Source organism: Lolium perenne, chromosome 3 (genome assembly GCF_019359855.2).
Source record: "Lolium perenne isolate Kyuss_39 chromosome 3, Kyuss_2.0, whole genome shotgun sequence".
In the NCBI taxonomy this organism is placed as follows: domain Eukaryota; kingdom Viridiplantae; phylum Streptophyta; class Magnoliopsida; order Poales; family Poaceae; genus Lolium; species Lolium perenne.
This window is the reverse complement of record NC_067246.2, coordinates 303,376,068-303,392,098: the sequence shown is the minus strand read 5'-3', so window position 1 is coordinate 303,392,098 and position 16,031 is coordinate 303,376,068.

Sequence of the window (16,031 nt, the reverse complement as noted above, 5' to 3'; positions counted from 1 at the left end):
CGCTGCGCCTGCGTCGCGCTCCAGCGGCGGCTTGGCCGCACGGGTCGAAACCGCGCGACCAGCACCTTCACCCACAGCTTCTTTTCCTGCACCAACCACACCGGTCATCATTACCTCAACGCTGCCGTGAGCGCGGCCAGCACAGAGCCATCTTGGCGGGTCCGGCGCCACCAGCACCGGCGAGAGGCGCTGGCGCACAGGGACGGTGCCGAGGTAGACGCGGTGGCTGCCAAACTCGATGACGCGGCCGTTCTTGGGGAAGATGCCGCCGTTGGCGAAGCAGCCCGCGTTGTCGTTGATGAAGTCCATGGCGTAGATGCGCTGCACCAACGCGGACACCGTACGCTCGCCGGAGATCTCGAGGACGCCCGCCCGAATGTGAACTCCATCAAGCGCCACTTCATGCCCCACGGTGGGCGCCAACTGTCGTCGTGGTGAACGAGCAGATGCCATAGGATGGCTTAGATTGGGGCCGAATGGACGCTAGAGGATTCGGGGGAGGGTTTGTGATCAGGTGGGATGAACTTCCGGATGGTTTCCTCAAGAACTTGGCCAAGGCCAGAGGTTGAAGAAGAAAGACACAAGGAAGAACTCGCTCTAGATCACCATGTTCATTGATTCTCACAAGTTACAGGTTTTTCTCTCTCTGTGTTCCGCGCCCGTGAAGGAGGGCTGCCCCCTCTCCTTATATAGGGGAGAGGGTGGCTTACAGTGCAAGAAACCCTAATGGCATCTTTGACTAGACAAACTACTTTACAAGGCTACTTTACAAAGCTACTTTAATCATAGATGACACCGGGGTCTTCTTTAATCAGGGAGGCTGACGTCCTCCGGCTTCTTTCTTCGTCATCTTCTTCTTTATCGTCAGCCCTTCGTTTAAAGCTACTTTGCTTAGCTCATCTTTGTCTTCTAGCTCTGGAGAGGATCTTTGACCAGCCTTGCCGACAAGCTCTTCCTTCCGGTGGCCCGGTATCTTTTCTATCCGGTTCCGGTATCCCTCCTCTGAGGATACCGGCTTAGCCTGTTCAGCCAAACGCCTATCTTAGACTCCGGCATGAACATCTAACCGGTATCCTGATGGCTCAAACCATCCGGTTTGGCATGCCTTTGGCATACCGGGGGTCATCCCCCCAACAACAATTTATCTATGTGCTACTCTAGTGATGTTATTAAAGTAGTTTATTCCTCCTGCACGGTGTAATGGTGACAGTGTGTGCATCCGTGTTAGTACTTGGCGTAGGCTATGATTGTGATCTCTTGTAGATTATGAAGTTAACTATTGCTATGATGGTATTGATGTGATCTATGCCTCCTTTCGTAGCGTGAAGGTGACAGTGTGCATGCTACGTTAGTACTTGGTTTAGTTGTGTTGATCTGTCATGCACTCTAAGGTTATTTAAATATGAACATCGAATATTGTGGAGCTTGTTAACTCCGGCATTGAGGGTTCGTGTAATCCTACACAGTTAGTGGTGTTCATCATCCAACAAGAGGGTGTAGAGTATGCATTTATCTATTCTGTTATGTGATCAAAGTTGAGAGTGTCCACTAGTGAAAGTCTAATCCCTAGGCCTTGTTCCTAAATACTGCTATCGCTGCTTGTTTCTTGTTTCTTTGCGTTACTACTGCTGCGTTACTACTGCTTGTTTACTGTCCTGGGCAAAGCACTTTTCTGGTGCCGTTGCTACTGCTTATTCATACCACCTGTATTTCACTATCTCTTCGCCGAACTAGTGCACCTATTAGGTGTGTTGGGGACACAAGAGACTTCTTGCTTTGTGGTTACAGGGTTGCATGAGAGGGATATCTTTGACCTCTTCCTCCCTGAGATCGATAAACCTTGGGTGATCCACTTAAGGGAAACTTGCTGCTGTTCTACAAACCTCTGCTCTTGGAGGCCCAACACTGTCTACAAGAATAGAAGCACCCGTAGACATCACTCAGCAAAGGAGGAAATTCTTTTATGACTTGAGGCATTATTTCTGGGATGACCCACGCTTATATAAAGAAGGAGTAGATGGTATTCTGCGAAGATGTGTTCCCGAATATGAACAACAGGAGATATTGAGTAAATTTCATGGTAGTGCTTATGGAGGACATCACGCCGAAGAAAGAACCGCACAAAAGGTTCTACAATCAGGTTTTTATTGGCCAACTCTCTTCAAAGATGCAAGGAAGTTAATTTTATCTTGTGATGAATGCCAAAGGGTTGGTAATATCTCCAGACGCAATGAAATGCCTATGAATTATACTCTTGTTATTGAACCGTTCGATTGTTGGGGATTTGACTTCATGGGACCTTTTCCCTCTTCAGAAGGTAACACTCATATACTTGTTGCTGTTGATTATGTTACTAAATGGGTAGAAGCCATACCTACAAAAAGTGCTGATGGTGAGACCTCTTTAAGAATGCTCTTAGATATTATTTTTCCTAGATTTGGAGTTCCTAGATATATTATGACTGATGGAGGTTCTCATTTTATTCATGGTGGTTTTAGTAAAACTCTTGCTAAATATGGTATTAATCATAGAATTGCTTCCGCTTATCATCCTCAAACTAGTGGGCAAGTAGAATTATCAAATAGAGAGATTAAATCTATCTTGCAAAAGACTGTTAATAAAACTAGAAAGAATTGGGCTAGTAAATTGAAGGATGCACTATGGGCTTATAGAACTGCTTATAAAAATCCCATGGGAATGTCACCTTATAAAATGGTTTATGGGAAAGCTTGTCATTTACCTTTAGAACTAGAGCACAAAGCTTATTAGGCTGTTAGAGAATTAAATAAAGATCCTAAACTTGCCGGTAATAAGAGGTTGTTGCAATTGAGTTCTCTAGATGAATGGAGAAGTGAAGCTTATGAAAATGCTAAACTCTTTAAAGAGAAAGTTAAGAAATGGCATGATAGAAGGATTATCAAAAGAGAATTTAATATTGGGGATAAAGTCCTATTGTATCAGTCTCGTCTCAGATTCTTTGCAGGTAAATTACTCTCGAAATGGGAAGGACCATATGTTGTTGAGGAGGTATATCGTTCAGGAGCAATCAAAATTAGCTCTCCCCAAGGCAATGCCACACAAGTGGTGAATGGACAAAGACTCAAGCATTATATCTCAGGTGATTCTTATAATGTTGATGTTGATATTATTCGAGTGGAAACACCGGAGGCTTTCATCAAAAGGCAAGTTGACAGTCCGCCAGAACTCGACTTTGAATAGGTAACAGTACTGGTAATGAAAAGTTCGCAATTTACTCTCCGAACAATATTTTTGCTGTTTTTGGAAAATATGAAAAATTACGAAATCGAAACGGAGTGGAAAATACGAACGAGGGCGTGCCACCATAGGCCGGCGTGGGCCCCAGCTAGGCCGCGCCGCCCTATGAGTTGGCTGCCTCGTCGCCCCTTTCCGACTCTGGTTCGATCTGGTACTTTCCTTTTGTCATGAAATTTTTTGCTATATAATCCCCCGGACCCCTGGAGGTCCGTATATCGCTTTCTCGACGTGTTTTTGTTTCGAGCTATTTCTGCCAGGATCTATTTTCAATCTAAGAGCACCACGACCTCCAACAACAAGGGCAAGGGGTTTTCTGAAGAAGAAGAGAAGAGGATGTCGTCAAAACAAGAGCAACAAGCCGTTGGGAGTAAGCAAATCTTGGTGGGATCTGTTGACACTCGACGTTCTTTCTCTCATAACTTGCAGGGATCCTTACCACCCGCTCTTAGCCTCGACTCCTTCCCTGTGTTGGAAGAAGCTCTACGGACTACCGATGAGTTTTGTGATCAATATCGGGCTCTAAGAAGAGAAGTGGAGATGCTCCAGGAGGAGAATTGCCGTCTCCGTAGAATGCTGGAATACCACTCGATTCACATCACAAGGTCATCATCGCCAACTTCAGATAACAATGAATCTCTTCGAGTTTTAGTGCAGAATTGCCAAGCTGAGAAACTGAAGCTGAAGGAGATCTGTAAGAAGCGCGGCAGGAGTTCATCACCACCATCGCCGAAGGAGTAATTCATCATCGGTATTGGCATCCCCTTGGTTTGTTCCAAGCTTGGGGGAGTGCCGCGGTATCACATCATCACTATCTTTTACTTTTTACTATCAAGTAGTGTCATATCATGAGTAGGGAAGTTATCATATAAGATGGTTTGCAGCTTGGAAGTATCTCTCCTTTAGTTGGTTATCTATGTATCCCTTGGTGTGAGTTATCGTTATGGAATATTAATGAGAAGTCTTATCATTTACATATTACACATCTTATTTTAGTTTGCAATCTCTATTATATGATTTACCTTGTTGTTAGTATTGGTATCACTTTGGGAGCATTGAATAAATCTATTTGGTTTTGGCAAACTTAGCATTGGTCAATAGCAACAACACTTTGAGGTTTAAATAGAAAAGAGAAATACATGTAGTTGTTCCATTGTCTTTCTTTCTTGTTAGCTCATAGCCTATTATTCTGAAGCTAAAACTGTTTGTGTTTGCAAGGAAGATGCATGATTGTTTCTATCACATGTATATTTGTTTGTTTCCTTCAACTCTTATGCTTGCTAATTAACCTTGCTAGCCAAAGACCTGTACTGAGAGGGAAATACTTCTCGTGCATCCAAACCTAAACCCAAACCTATGCCATTTGTGTCCACCATATCTACCTACTACATGGTATTTTCTGCCATTCCAAGTAAATACTTCGTGTGCTACCTTTAAACAATTCAAAATATACTATCTCTTATTTGTGTCAATGTTTTATAGCTCATAAGGAAGTATGTGGTGTTTTATCTTTCAATCTTGTTGGGCAACTTTCACCAACGGACTAGTGGCTTCATCCGCTTATCCAATAATTTTGCAAAAAGAGCTGGCAATGGGATTCCCAGTCCCAAATTAATTAAACTAAATAGACACTCCTCCATGGTATGTGATTGATGGACGGCACCCGAAGGATTCGGTTAGCCATGGCTTGTGTAAGCAAAGGTTGGAGGGAGTGTCATCATAATAAAACTGAAATAAAAAGGCACTCCTTCATGGTATGAGATTGTTGGCAGGCACCCGAGGATTCGGTTAGCCATGGTTTGTGAAAGAAAGGTTGGAAGGAGTGCCACACAAAATAAAAATAAAATGGGAGCCGCTCTTTGAAGGTTGCCTGGCAAGGGGGTTAGAGTACCCGCTACCAGTCGTTGACAACAACAAACACCTCTCAAAATATTACTTTTATTCTCTCTATATGATTTCAAAACTGAAAAAGCTCTAGCACATGATTTAATCCCTGCTTCCCTCTGCGAAGGGCCTGTCTTTTACTTTATGTTGAGTCAGTAAACCTATTTCCCTCCATCTCAAGCAAGCATTTGAGTAGTTGTGATCAAACCATTATATTGTGATTTGCTTTATCATGTCTTTTATTCTTCCTTGTTTAGTACAAGTTTTATCTGAATGAATATAGCTTTGCAAGTTATCAATGATCATGAGGAGACTATTATGATTGAGTATGCAAGTTGTGCAATATAAACTTTAACATGAGAGCATTGCTCGATAGATAAGTATAACCTGTTAATTGTTCTCTGACCAAGAACGAAGTTTGCCATCACCAACTATGATTTCTTATGCACCTTTATTTGTGATTACCTTATACTTATTTCAAGTTGAGTTATATGAGGAAGTTTTTACTAGAATGTCTTGCGTGAATGAATATGATGCTTCTTGTCCGTATTTTATTTATCGACTCTTCACTCCATAAACATGTGGTCCTGTTTACTGAGTTCAGTTTCGCTTGGGGACAAGCGAAGTCTAAGCTTGGGGGGAGTTGATACGTCCAATTTGCATCACTATTTTGTATCATAATTTGCTATTATTCATTGATATATTTCATGTTTGGACACAATACTTATGTTATTTCATCTATTTTGCATGTTTCATCATTATTGGAGGATCAAGCACCGGAGCCAGGATTCTGCTGGAAAAAGCACCGTCAGAACGCAATATTTCGGAAGATCAACTGTGGAAGGAAATTATACCAAAAATCCTATTTTCCCAGATGACGAAGGAAGCCAGAAGGGGGACCCAGCTGGACCCAAGGTGGGCCCAGACCATAGGGCGGCACGGCCCATGGCCTGGCCGCGCCACCTGGTGGTGAGGGGGCCCCATAGCCCCTTTCGCCTCCTTTTCTTCGCGAAATCCTTCGTCCTGAAGACCTAAGACACAGAGGGTACCTCGCGAAGAGTTACAGCCGCCTCTGCGCGGCGGAGAACACCAGAGAGAAAAGAGCTCTCCGGCGGGCTGAGATCCACCGGGGAAATTCCCTCCGGGAGGGGGAAATCGACGCCATCGTCACCGTCATCGAGCTGGACATCATCTCCATCACCATCATCGTCATCTCCACCATCATCACCGCCGTATCCACCGCTGGACATCGTCACCGCCGTAGCAATTTGGGTTTGATCTTGATTGTTTGATAGGGGAAACTCTCCCGGTATTGATTTCTACTTGTTAATTGATGCTATTGAGTGAAACCATTGAACCAAGGTTTATGTTCAGATTGTTATTCATCATCATATCACCTCTGATCATGTTCCATATGATGTCTCGTTAGTAGTTCGTTTAGTTCTTGAGGACATGGGTGAAGTCTAAATGTTAGTAGTGAAGTATGGTTGAGTAATATTCAATGTTATGATATTTAAGTTGTGGTGTTATTCTTCTAGTGGTGTCATGTGAACGTCGACTACATGACACTTCACCTTTATGGGCCTAGGGGAATGCATCTTGTACTCGTTTGCCAATTGCGGGGTTGCCGGAGTGACAGAAACCTAAACCCCCGTTGGTATATCGATGCAGGAGGGATAGCAGGATCTCAGAGTTTAAGGCTGTGGTTAGATTTATTCTTAATTACTTTCTTGTAGTTGCGGATGCTTGCAAGGGGTATAATCACAAGTATGTATTAGTCCTAGGAAGGGCGGTACATTAGCATAGGTTCACCCACACAACACTTATCAAAATAATGAAGATTAATTAGCCATATGTAGCGAAAGCACTAGACTAAAATCCCGTGTGTCCTCGAGAACGCTTGGTCATTATAAGTAATCAAACCGGCTTGTCCTTTGTGCTAAAAAGGATTGGGCCACTCGCTGCAATTGTTACTCTCACACTTTACTTACTCGTACTTTATTCATCTGTTATATCAAAACCCCCTGAATACTTGTCTGTGAGCATTTACAGTGAATCCTTCATCGAAACTGCTTGTCAACACCTTCTGCTCCTCGTTGGGATCGACATTCTTACTTATCGAAGATACTACGATACACCCCCTATACTTGTGGGTCATCAGTGGGGCACACCACCATGGACAAGTGTGCCAAATATTGGCCCCATACAAGGTGGTTGGATATGTTTTAGGCCAGGGTAGACCCATTTTGACCCTAAAACCCTAGTATCGGCACCTCCCAACCATGGGATCACCATGAATGTAAAACCAACCTAGAAAAAGCAATGCAAGAAGGGTGGGGCACACCACCATGGACAAGTGTGCCAAATATTGGCCCCATACAAGGTGGTTGGGTATGTTTTAGGCCAGGGTAGACCCATTTTGACCCTACAACCCTTGTATCGGCACCTCCCAACCATGGGATCACCATGAATGTAAAAACCAACCAAGAAAAGGCAAGGCAAAAATGGTGGGGCACACCACCATGGACAAGTGTGCCAAATATTGGCCCCATCCAAGGTGGTTGGATATGTTTTAGGCCATGGTAGACTAATTTTTACCCTAAAACCCTAGTATCGGCACCTCCCAACTATGGGATCACCATGAATGTAAAAACCAACCTAGAAAAAACAATGCAAAAAGGGTGGGGCACACCACCATGGACAAGTGTGCCAAATATTGGCCCCATCCAAGGTGGTTGGGTATGTTTTAGGCCAGGGTAGACCCATTTTGACCCTAAAACCCTAGTATCGGCACCTCCCAACCATGGGATCACCATGAATGTAAAAACCAACCTAGAAAAGGCAAGGCAAAAATGGTGGGGCACACCACCATGGACAAGTGTGCCAAATATTGGCCCCATCCAAGGTGGTTGGGTCTGTTTTAGGGCATGGTAGACAAATTTTTACCCTAAAACCCTAGTATCGGCACCTCCCAACCATGGGATCACCATGGATGTAAAAAGAAACCTAGAAAAGGCAATACAAAAAGGGTGGGGCAAACCACCATGGACAAGTGTGCCAAATATTGGCCCCATCCAAGGTGGTTGGATATGTTTTAGGCCATGGTAGACCCATTTTGACCCTAAAACCCTAGTATCGGCACCTCCCAACCATGGAATCACCATGAATGTAAAAACCAACCTAGAAAAAGCAATGCAAAAAGGGTGGGGCACACCACCATGGACAAGTGTGCCAAATATTGGCCCCATCCAAGGTGGTTGGGTATGTTTTAGGCCAGGGTAGACCCATTTTGACCCTAAAACCCTAATATCGGCTCCTCCCAACCATGGGATCACCATGAAAGTAAAAACCAACCTAGAAAAGGCAAGGCAAAAATGGTGGGGCACACCACCATGGACAAGTGTGCCAAATATTGGCCCCATCCAAGGTGGTTGGGTATGTTTTAGGCCAGGGTAGACCCATTTTGACCCTAAAACCCTTGTATCTGCACCTCCAACCATGGGATCACCATGAATGTAAAAACCAACCTAGAAAAATCAATGCAAAAAGGGTGGGCCACACCACCATGGACAAGTGTGCCAAATATTGGCCCCATCCAAGGTGGTTGGGTCTTTTTTAGGGCATGGTAGACCAATTTTTACCCAAAAACCCTAGTATCGGCACCTCGCAACCATGGGATCACAATGGATGTAAAAACCAATGCTGGCGTGAAGTTGGCGTGGGAGATAGAAATCTTTGTGGTGTAACTTTTCTTCAGGTCCCCGGCAACGGCGCCAGAAATTTGCTTGATGCGTGTGGTTGACACGTCCGTTGGGAACCCCAAGAGGAAGGTGTGATGCGCACAGCGGCAAGTTTCCCTCAGTAAGAAACCAAGGTTTAATCGAACCAGTAGGAGTCAAGAAGCACGTTGAAGGTTGGTGGCGGCGGGATGTAGTGCGGCGCAACACCAGAGATTCCGGCGCCAACGTGGAACCTGCACAACACAACCAAAGTACTTTGCCCCAACGAAACAATGAGGTTGTCAATCTCACCGGCTTGCTGTAACAAAGGATTAACCGTATTGTGTGGAAGATGATTGTTTGCAGAAAACAGTAGAACAAGTATTGCAGTAGATTGTATTTCAGTATAGAGAATTGGACCGGGGTCCACAGTTCACTAGAGGTGTCTCTCCCATAAGATAAATAGCATGTTGGGTGAACAAATTACAGTTGGGCAATTGACAAATAAAGAGGGCATGACCATGCACATACATATTATGATGAGTATAGTGAGATTTAATTGGGCATTACGACAAAGTACATAGACCGCCATCCAGCATGCATCTATGCCTAAAAAGTCCACCTTCAGGTTATCATCCGAACCCCCTCCAGTATTAAGTTGCTAACAACAGACAATTGCATTAAGTATTGCGCGTAATGTAACTAGTAACTACATCCTTGAACATAGCACTAATGTTTTATCCCTAGTGGCAACAGCACATCCACAACCTTAGAACTTTCTGTCACTGTCCCAGATATCAATGGAGGCATGAACCCACTATCGAGCATAAATACTCCCTCTTGGAGTTACAAGCATCTACTTGGCCAGAGCATCTACTAGTAACGGAGAGCATGCAAGATCATAAACAACACATAGACATAATTTTGATAATCAACATAACAAGTATTCTCTATTCATCGGATCCCAACAAACGCAACATATAGAATTACAGATAGATGATCTTGATCATGTTAGGCATCTCACAAGATCCGACAATGAAGCACAATGGGGAGAAGACAACCATCTAGCTACTGCTATGGACCCATAGTCCAGGGGTAGACTACTCACACATCACTCCGGAGGCGACCATGGCGGCGTAGAGTCCTCCGGGAGATGATTCCCCTCTCCGGCAGGGTGCCGGAGGCGATCTCCTGGATCCCCCGAGATGGGATCGGCGGCGGCGGCGTCTCTGAAAGGTTTTCCGTATCGTGGCTCTCGATGCGGGGGTTTCGCAACGGAGGCTTTAAGTAGGCGGAAGGGCAGGTCAGGAGGCGGCACGAGGGCCCCACACCACAGGGCCGCGCGGCCAAGGGGGGGCCGCGCCGCCCTAGGGTGTGGCCACCTCGTGGCCCCACTTCGTCTCCTCTTCGGACTTCTGGAAGCTTCATGGCAAAATAGGACCCTGGGCGTTGATTTCGTCCAATTCTGAGAATATTTCGTTACTAGGATTTCTGAAACCAAAAACAGCAGAAACAAGAATCGGCACTTTGGCATCTTGTTAATAGGTTAGTTCCAGAAAATGCACGAATATGACATAAAGTGTGCATAAAACATGTAGATAACATCAATAATGTGGCATGGAACATAAGAAATTATCGATACGTCGGAGACGTATCAACCAACCTAGAAAAGGCAATCCAAAAAGGGTGGGGCACACAACCATGGACAAGTGTGCCAAATATTGGCCCCATCCAAGGTTGTTGGATATGTTTTAGGCCGTGGTAGACCCATTTTGACCCTAAAACCCTAGTATCGGCTCCTCCCAACCTTGGGATCACCATGAAAGTAAAAACCAACCTAGATAAGGCAAGGCAAAAATGGTGGGGCACACCACCATGGACAAGTGTGCCAAATATTGGCCCCATCCAAGGTGGTTGGGTATGTTTTAGGCCAGGGTAGACCCATTTTGACCCTAAAACCCTAGTATCGGCACCTCCCAACCATGGGATCACCATGAATGTAAAAACCAACCTAGAAAAGGCAATGCAAAAATGGTGGGGAACACCACCATGGACAAATGTGCCAAATATTGGCCCCATCCAAGGTTGTTGGATCTGTTTTAGGCCATGGTAGACCCATTTTGACCCTAAAACCCTAGTATCGGCACCTCCCAACCATGGGATCAGCATGGATGTAAAAACCAACCTAGAAAAGGCAATACAAAAAGGGTGGGGCACACCACCATGGACAAGTGTGCCAAATATTGGCCCCATACAAGGTGGTTGGATATGTTTTAGGCCGTGGTAGACCCATTTTGACCCTAAAACCCTAGTATCGGCACCTCCCAACCATGGGATCACCATGAATGTAAAACCAACCTAGAAAAAGCAATGCAAGAAGGGTGGGGCACACCACCATGGACAAGTGTGCCAAATATTGGCCCCATCCAAGGTGGTTGGGTATGTTTTAGGCCAGGGTAGACCCATTTTGACCCTAAAACCCTTGTATCGGCACCTCCCAACCATGGGATCACCATGAATGTAAAAACCAACCTAGAAAAGGCAAGGAAAAAATGGTGGGGCACACCACCATGGACAAGTGTGCCAAATATTGGCCCCATCCAAGGTGGTTGGATATGTTTTAGGCCATGGTAGACCAATTTTTACCCTAAAACCCTAGTATCGGCACCTCCCAACTATGGGATCACCATGAATGTAAAAACGAACCTAGAAAAAGCAATGAAAAAAGGGTGGGGCACACCACCATGGACAAGTGTGCCAAATATTGGCCCCATCCAAGGTGGTTGGGTATGTTTTAGGCCAGGGTAGACCCATTTTGACCCTAAAACCCTAGTATCTGCACCTCCCAACCATGGGATCACCATGAATGTAAAAACCAACCTAGAAAAGGCAAGGAAAAAATGGTGGGGCACACCACCATGGACAAGTGTGCCAAATATTGGCCCCATCCAAGGTGGTTGGGTCTGTTTTAGGGCATGGTAGACAAATTTTTACCCTAAAACCCTAGTATCGGCACCTCCCAACCATGGGATCACCATGGATGTAAAAACCAACCTAGAAAAGGCAATACAAAAAGGGTGGGGCAAACCACCATGGACAAGTGTGCCAAATATTGGCCCCATCCAAGGTGGTTATATATGTTTTAGGCCATGGTAGACCCATTTTGACCCTAAAACCCTTGTATCGGCACCTCCCAACCATGGGATCACCATGAATGTAAAAACCAACCTAGAAAAAGCAATGAAAAAAGGGTGGGGCACACCACCATGGACAAGTGTGCAAAATATTAGCCCCATCCAAGGTGGTTGGGTATATTTTAGGCCAGGGTAGACCCATTTTGACCCTAAAACCCTAGTATCGGCTCCTCCCAACCATGGGATCACCATGAAAGTAAAAACCAACCTAGAAAAGGCAAGGCAAAAATGGTGGGGCACACCACCATGGACAAGTGTGCCAAATATTGGCCCCATCCAAGGTGGTTGGGTATGTTTTAGGCCAGGGTAGACCCATTTTGACCCTAAAACCCTTGTATCTGCACCTCCAACCATGGGATCACCATGAATGTAAAAACCAACCTAGAAAAATCAATTCAAAAAGGGTGGGGCACACCACCATGGACAAGTGTGCCAAATATTTGCCCCATCCAAGGTGGTTGGGTCTTTTTTAGGGCATGGTAGACCAATTTTTACCCAAAAACCCTAGTATCGGCATCTCCCAACCATGGGATCACAATGGATGTAAAAACCAACCTAGAAAAGACAATCCAAAAAGGGTGGGGAACACAACCATGGACAAGTGTGCCAAATATTGGCCCCATCCAAGGTTGTTGGATATGTTTTACGCCATGGTAGACCCATTTTGACCCTAAAACCCCAGTATCGGCTCCTCCCAACCATGGGATCACCATGAAAGTAAAAACCAACCTAGAAAAGGCAAGGCAAAAATGGTGGGGCACACCACCATGGACAAGTGTGCCAAATATTGGCCCCATCCAAGGTGGTTGGGTATGTTTTAGGCCAGGGTAGACCCATTTTGACCCTAAAACCCTAGTATCGGCACCTCCCAACCATGGGATCACCATGAATGTAAAAACCAACCTAGAAAAGGCAAGGCAAAAATGGTGGGGCACACCACCATGGACAAGTGTGCCAAATATTGGCCCCATCCAAGGTGGTTGGATATGTTTTAGGCCATGGTAGACCCATTTTGACCCTAAAACCCTAGTATCGGCTCCTCCCAACCATGGGATCACCATGAAAGTAAAAACCAACCTAGAAAAGGCAAGGAAAAAATGGTGGGGCACACCACCATGGACAAGTGTGCCAAATATTGGCCCCATCCAAGGTGGTTGGGTATGTTTTAGGCCAGGGTAGACCCATTTTGACCCTAAAACCCTAGTATCGGCACCTCCCAACCATGGGATCACCATGAATGTAAAAACCAACCTAGAAAAAGCAATGCAAAAAGGGTGGGGCACACCACCATGGACAAAGTGTGCCAAATATTGGTCCCATCCAAGGTGGTTGGATCTGTTTTAGAGCAGGGTAGTCCCATTTTGACCCTAAAACCCTAGTATCGGCACCTCCCAACCATGGGATCACCATGAATGTAAAAACCAACCTAGAAAAGGCAAGGCAAAAATGGTGGGGAACACGACCATGGACAAATGTGCCAAATATTGGCCCCATCCAAGGTTGTTGGATCTGTTTTAGGCCATGGTAGACCCATTTTGACCCTAAAACCCTAGTATCGGCACCTCCCAACCATGGGATCAGCATGGATGAAAAAACCAACCTAGAAAAGGCAATACAAAAAGGGTGGGGCACACCACCATGGACAAGTGTGCCAAATATTGGCCCCATACAAGGTGGTTGGATATGTTTTAGGCCAGGGTAGACCCATTTTGACCCTAAAACCCTAGTATCGGCACCTCCCAACCATGGGATCACCATGAATGTAAAACCAACCTAGAAAAAGCAATGCAATAAGGGTGGGGCACACCACCATGGACAAGTGTGCCAAATATTGGCCCCATCCAAGGTGGTTGGGTATGTTTTAGGCCAGGGTAGACCCATTTTGACCCTAAAACCCTTGTATCGGCACCTCCCAACCATGGGATCACCATGAATGTAAAAACCAACCTATAAAAGGCAAGGAAAAAATGGTGGGGCACACCACCATGGACAAGTGTGCCAAATATTGGCCCCATCCAAGGTGGTTGGATATGTTTTAGGCCATGGTAGACCAATTTTTACCCTAAAACCCTAGTATCGGCACCTCCCAACTATGGGATCACCATGAATGTAAAAACCAACCTAGAAAAAGCAATGAAAAAAGGGTGGGGCACACCACCATGGACAAGTGTGCCAAATATTGGCCCCATCCAAGGTGGTTGGGTATGTTTTAGGCCAGGGTAGACCCATTTTGACCCTAAAACCCTAGTATCGGCACCTCCCAACCATGGGATCACCATGAATGTAAAAACCAACCTAGAAAAGGCAAGGAAAAAATGGTGGGGCACACCACCATGGACAAGTGTGCCAAATATTGGCCCCATCCAAGGTGGTTGGGTCTGTTTTAGGGCATGGTAGACAAATTTTTACCCTAAAACCCTAGTATCGGCACCTCCCAACCATGGGATCACCATGGATGTAAAAACCAACCTAGAAAAGGCAATACAAAAAGGGTGGGGCAAACCACCATGGACAAGTGTGCCAAATATTGGCCCCATCCAAGGTGGTTGGATATGTTTTAGGCCATGGTAGACCCATTTTGACCCTAAAACCCTAGTATCGGCACCTCCCAACCATGGGATCACCATGAATGTAAAAACCAACCTAGAAAAAGCAATGCAAAAAGGGTGGGGCACACCACCATGGACAAGTGTGCAAAATATTAGCCCCATCCAAGGTGGTTGGGTATATTTTAGGCCAGGGTAGACCCATTTTGACCCTAAAACCCTAGTATCGGCTCCTCCCAACCATGGGATCACCATGAAAGTAAAAACCAACCTAGAAAAGGCAAGGCAAAAATGGTGGGGCACACCACCATGGACAAGTGTGCCAAATATTGGCCCCATCCAAGGTGGTTGGGTATGTTTTAGGCCAGGGTAGACCCATTTTGACCCTAAAACCCTTGTATCTGCACCTCCAACCATGGGATCACCATGAATGTAAAAACCAACCTAGAAAAATCAATTCAAAAAGGGTGGGGCACACCACCATGGACAAGTGTGCCAAATATTTGCCCCATCCAAGGTGGTTGGGTCTTTTTTAGGGCATGGTAGACCAATTTTTACCCAAAAACCCTAGTATCGGCATCTCCCAACCATGGGATCACAATGGATGTAAAAACCAACCTAGAAAAGACAATCCAAAAAGGGTTGGGAACACAACCATGGACAAGTGTGCCAAATATTGGCCCCATCCAAGGTTGTTGGATATGTTTTACGCCATGGTAGACCCATTTTGACCCTAAAACCCCAGTATCGGCTCCTCCCAACCATGGGATCACCATGAAAGTAAAAACAAACCTAGAAAAGGCAAGGCAAAAATGGTGGGGCACACCACCATGGACAAGTGTGCCAAATATTGGCCCCATCCAAGGTGGTTGGGTATGTTTTAGGCCAGGGTAGACCCATTTTGACCCTAAAACCCTAGTATCGGCACATCCCAACCATGGGATCACCATGAATGTAAAAACCAACCTAGAAAAGGCAAGGCAAAAATGGTGGGGCACACCACCATGGACAAGTGTGCCAAATATTGGCCCCATCCAAGGTGGTTGGATATGTTTTAGGCCATGGTAGACCCATTTTGACCCTAAATCCCTAGTATCGGCTCCTCCCAACCATGGGATCACCATGAAAGTAAAAACCAACCTAGAAAAGGCAAGGAAAAAATGGTGGGGCACACCACCATGGACAAGTGTGCCAAATATTGGCCCCATCCAAGGTGGTTGGGTATGTTTTAGGCCAGGGTAGACCCATTTTGACCCTAAAACCCTAGTATCGGCACCTCCCAACCATGGGATCACCATGAATGTAAAAACCAACCTAGAAAAAGCAATGCAAAAAGGGTGGGGCACACCACCATGGACAAAGTGTGCCAAATATTGGTCCCATCCAAGGTGGTTGGATCTGTTTTAGAGCAGGGT